Source organism: Arachis ipaensis, chromosome B02, assembly GCF_000816755.2.
Source record: "Arachis ipaensis cultivar K30076 chromosome B02, Araip1.1, whole genome shotgun sequence".
Lineage (NCBI taxonomy): Eukaryota > Viridiplantae > Streptophyta > Magnoliopsida > Fabales > Fabaceae > Arachis > Arachis ipaensis.
In genome coordinates this window covers 102,693,388-102,699,295 of record NC_029786.2, presented here as the reverse complement: position 1 = coordinate 102,699,295, position 5,908 = coordinate 102,693,388, and positions in this window count along the sequence as shown.

The window sequence follows — 5,908 nt, the reverse complement described above, 5'->3', positions numbered from 1 at the left end:
TTCTTTGATTTAAGATAAATATAAAAATAAATAAAAATATTTATTAAAATATTTTTAATTTTTTTAAAAATATTATTAAAATTTTAATTTCTATTTACAAAAATTTTAACTTTTTGTGTTTCACTTTTTAAAAATATTGAAGATCAAAATTGTGTTCCAGTAATAAAATTTTAATCTTAATTTCTAACCATTAAACACAAGACAATCTGAGTCTCCTAATTTTAATTTCAATTTCCAAAACCAAATACTATCTAATAGTTTATACCAAAAATCATAAAGCAAGGCATTAAGTTATTACTATAAAGAGAGTATATTCTGATTTTATGAATAAAATTGAATGTGAAAATCTTCATGGAAAATATTCTAATTTTTTTTCGTATGCGGTGATTAATATCTTGTTGACTTTTATATAATACCCAAAAAAGACAATGCTAAACTAATATTTGATTGGTTTAACGGCTCATTTGATAAGCATCAATAATAATTTATATAATTTTTTATATGTCATGTCTTAAATCAACTAAAATATGTTAAATGACACTTTTTTATTATAATTTAATTATTTTTTTTCAAAATTTAGAAGGCCTCTCCTTTTTTCTCTTCTCTTTTTTATTTTTATTTTTCACTTACTCAATCTCTCTTATACATCACTACTAATTACTAATTATTAATTTGACAATCAAAATATATCATATGATATTTTTTATTATAATTAAAATTAAAATTTATTAAATATTATTAATTTAACAATCAAAATATATCATATGATATTTTTTATTATAATTAAAATTAAAATTTATTAAATATTATTAATTTAACAATCAAAATGTATTACATAACACTCTACATTATTACAATTAAATTTTTTTTTCTAAAATTAAAGAATTCTCTTTCTTCTCCAATCACTCTATTTCTCTTGGCTTTTTAATCTATATACCATAATTTTCAAAACAAAATCAAAATGTTACTCTTTTTAAATTATTTATTCACATGCTATCGTTTTGTCACTTAATGTTCTATTTTAGGTTTTTTACTTAAATAAAATAAACAAATACCAAAATTACTGGATTTTCCTAAATCAAATTTTAAAACGTATTCCTCTTTCTACTATTATATAAATCGTTCCAGGGTACGAGGATTATATAATATGTTAACCATGCCACCCAGAAACGATTTATGTATAGATGACCTAGGTGAATAGGGAGTAAATCGTTGCAGGGCACATAGGGTTATAGATAACGCATAAATCGTCCCACCCTATAAGGATTCACGTTATTTTGAGCTAAAACACAAAGACTTGGCACGATTGATAGAGTGAAAGAAGATATTGAAAATGAACAAAGAGGGCCAGTTAGTTAATCAAGTTTATCTAGCTGTTAAGTTTGTTAGGAGGTTAGTTAAGTCTGCTGATCTGGCATCTTCAGAAATTTCTAGTGTATGTTATATAAGTCTTGTACTGCTGTAAGTCTTAGTCAATGCAATGAAATCCTTCACTGATCAAATCACTCTTCTGTGAACTCTCTCTTCTCTCTCACTCATTCTCCTTGCTGTCACTCACCAGTCTCTAATTCCTTCATGGTATCAGAGCTGGTCTTCTAATGAAAAACGAAACCCTAACCATGGCAGATTCAGGAAGCACCCACAGCTCAGCACAAACGGCGAGCTCACTAGGCTTTACTGCAACCCCGATCTACATGAAGCTCGACAGCGACAACTTCTTGCAGTGGAAGGATCAGGTTGAGGCAATGATCGAAGGAAATGACCTATTGAACCACATCACTTGAGTTGGAATTCCGCATCAATTTCTTGAAAATGGCGACATTAATCCAGAATTTCAGAAATGGAAAAGGCAAGATGCCTTGCTTAAATCTTGGCTTCTGGCGGCAATGATGAAACCCTACACTACTCGGATGGTTGGTTGTGTATTCACCTACCAGATCTGGAACAAGTTAGAGACTCACTTTGCCTCTCAAATTAAGGCTAGAATTATGCAATTAAGGAACAAATTGAGCAACACTCGAATAGGATCCTCCATAAACGAGTATGTACTGTCAATAAAAGGCACAATTGATGCGTTAGTGTCAGTAGGCGAGACAGTGAGTGAGAGCGACCATGTTAATGTACTCCTTCATGGCCTAACCGAAGAGTATGCACCTTTGCTCACCTCACTGCTAACAAGATTGCAAGGTATTACAGTTGGAGAGTTAGAGGTTGTGCTTTTTTCCAATGAAAGTATGTTAAAAAGATTTAGAAAATCTGAGGTGAATCAAGTAGCTTATGCACATGTAGCACAATCCAGTTATGCAAATCAAGAAAGTTTGCAAGAAAGCCCTCAGTATCAAGCTAACTGGACTCAAACAAGAAATTTTCGAGGAGGCTTCCGAGGCAGGGGAAGATTCGACAGAGGAGGAAGGCATCCCTCTGGTTTTAGAAAACAGCAACAATATGATGATAGGTTGAGAAATCAGAATTATGAAAGAACACAGAGTCAAAACTATGAAAGATCAAACTATGAGAGGCCTCAATGTCAGCTATGCAACAAGATTGGCCACACAGCCAAAACTTGTTGGTATAGGTATGAAGAAGACTCACAGCCGTATGGAAGAAGCACCAACAAACCACATCAACTTGAACAACCAGGGGCTAATTACAGCACTGTGATAGCAAATCCAGCAACTCTCACTGATTCTGTTTGGTATTCGGACTCAAGTGCAACACATCACATGACTCCCGACCCTCACAATGTAGCTGAAAATGAGAATTATAACGGTGCAGAACAAGTTGTTGTTGGCAATGGAACAGGTTTGAGCATTAATTCTGTTGGAAAAGCCTATTTTAAAACTGAATTGAGCTCTAAACATCTCATTATGCAGAAATTGTTGCTAGTACCCGATATAACTAAGAACCTATTAAGTGTGTATCAATTTTGTTGTGACAACAATGTTCTCTTTGAATTTCATTCTCATGGCTGTTGTGTCAAATCCCATGATTCTAAAGAATTACTTTTGAATGGAACTGTTGAAAAAGGCATGTATAAGCTGTTGAATTTCCATCCTGTTTAAGCACCTGCTGCACTGCTCAGTTCAGTGGAGTCACATTCACAGTCAACTTCAGATTAATTCATGTTGTGGCATTCTCGTCTTGGACATGCCTCACATAATATAGTTTCAAAAGTTTTACAGCATTGTAATCTTTCTTTTCCTATAAATAAGCCACTTTGTACCTCTTGTTGCATTGGCAAATCTCACTCTTTACCCTTTCCTGAGTCTCAAACAGTGTATAATGCTCCTTTAGAGCTTGTGTACTCTGACATTTGGGGTCCAGCTTCAATGTCTGATTGCAATGGAAACAATTACTTTGTGAACTTTATTGATGCATATTCTAGATTTACTTGGCTATATCTGATCAAAAGTAGAGCTCAATTAAAAACAGTTTTTGTGCATTTCCAACACATGGCTGAGCTTCAGCTTAATGCCAAACTTAAGGTTTTTCAGAGTGATAATGCTGCAGAGTATGTTAGTTTGTCAAAATTATTGCAGGAACAGGGTGTTATTCACAGGTTTTCATGTCCACATGTCCACCAGCAAAATGGCACAGGTAAGAGGAAGCATAGGCACATTGTGGAAATGGGGCTAACCATGCTTGCAGCAGCATCTATGCCACTCAAGTTCTGGGGTGAAGCCTTCACTACAGCAGTCCAACTGATCAATATCTTGCCAACTCCAGTGCTGAATGGAGTATCCCCAACTGAAAAACTGTTCAACAAGAAGCCATCCTATGAAAACCTCAAGGTCTTTGGTTGCTTGTGTTTTCCTCACCCGAGGCCCTACAACCGAAATAAGCTTGACTTTAGATCCTCACCAAGTGTATTCCTTGGTTATGGCACCTCTCACAAGGGCTACAAATGTCTCACAAATTCTAGAAAAGTGGTCATTAGAAGACATGTTGTGTTTGATGAAGCCACATTCCCCTTCAAAGATCCTTCCTTCGGTTTCTATTGCCCACCCAGTCTCGAATCCTCACCTGCTATTCCACAGCCACTACCATGTATTCCTATTATCCCTCAACAGGCCAAGCAACTCTCCTCACAACCAACCTCAGCTTCTGCCTTGCCTATAACAACAGCCTCACCTACCATCCCATCTTCAACCCCAACACAAATCCCTCCAAATTCTACTGTCCCTTCTTCTCCTCTGCCCCCAGCCCCTATAATCCATCTCCTATATTGTCTTCCCACAGGGCCCCATCAGATGTCCCAATTCCAATTCCAATAGCTGATTTGAAAACAGTTCCACCTTCTGTTCCTGTTGTTAACACTCATCCAATGGTAACTAGAAGCAAGGCAGGTATTGTTAAGCCTCGTGTTTTTGTTGCAAGTATGGAGCCAAGGTCTGTCAAGCAAGCATTAGATGACCCAAAGTGGAAGAGTGCCATGGAGTCTGAATTTGCAGCTCTTCTAAGGAATAATACCTGGTCCCTGGTTCCTCTCCCAGCCGGCAGGGAAGCTATTGGGAGCAAGTGGGTCTTTCGCCTCAAGTACAATGCTGATGGAAGTCTTCAAAAGCACAAGGCCAGACTAGTTGCTCAGGGTTTCTCCCAAAGACCTGGCTTTGATTTCACAGAGACATACAGCCCTGTTGTCAAGCCAACATCCATCCGAGTTATACTGACCATTGCACTGGCAAATTCGTGGCCTATACGCCAATTAGACGTGAATAATGCCTTTCTCCATGGTGAATTGCATGAAGATGTCTATATGAGACAGCCACAGGGATTCACTGTTGGTGATGGTTCACTGGTTTGCAAGCTTACCAAGGCTCTCTATGGGTTGAAGCAAGCCCCAAGAGCTTGGTATTTCAAGCTCTCCACTGCTCTTCGAGATCTAGGATTCACTGCCACCAAGTCTGATGTTTCGGTCTTTGTTCGGCACACTTCATCCTCTCTTGCTTATGTTCTCATTTATGTTGATGATATACTCATCACTGGTAGCTCAGAAAGCGAAATATCTGATGTTATTCAACGGCTGAACTCTGCCTTTGCTCTAAAGGACATGGGTCCTTTGCATTATTTCGCTCAATGGTGGGGAGTCTGCAATACCTCACCATTACCAGACCTGAACTAGCATACAGTGTGAACAAAGTAGCACAATTTATGCAGCATCTACTAGAGACACATTGGAAGCTGGTCAAACGAATCATGCGATATGTTGGTGGCACTGCAACCTATGGCTTGAAGATTGACAAAACTTCACCCACTTCCTTGCTGACACTAAAAGCCTATTGTTATTCCGACTGGGCAGGGGATCCCAATGATCGCAAATCAGTTGGAGGCTTCTGTGTCTATTTGGGCAGGAATTTAATATCGTGGCAGTCTAAGAAACAAGGGACAGTAGCCAGATCCAGCACAGAGGCTGAGTACAGGACATTAGCAGACTTAGTTGCTGAACTAATCTGGATAAAAGGATTGTTAAGTGAGCTAAAGTGGAGTGTTCCTGAAGCCCCCATGGCTTATTGTGACAATCAGAGTGCAGTCTTGCTGGCAGCAAATCTCATTCTCCACTCAAAAACGAAACATTTTGAGATTGACTTGCACTTCGTAAGGGATTATGTGACAAGAAATGAGGTTCAGGTAAGTCATATACTAGGCTCAGCTCAAATTGCTGACACTCTCACCAAGGCTCTTCCATCAGCAGCGTTCCTTGATCTCAGAGGCAAACTCAAGGTGCAGAATTCTGAAGATTCAGCTCCCTTGAGTTTGAGGGAGTATGATAGAGTGAAAGAAGATATTGAAAGTGAACAAAGAGGGCCAGTCAGTTAATCAAGTTTATCTAGCTGTTAAGTTTGTTAGGAGGTTAGTTAAGTCTGCTGATCTGGTATCTTCAGAAACTTCTAGTGTATGCTATATAAGT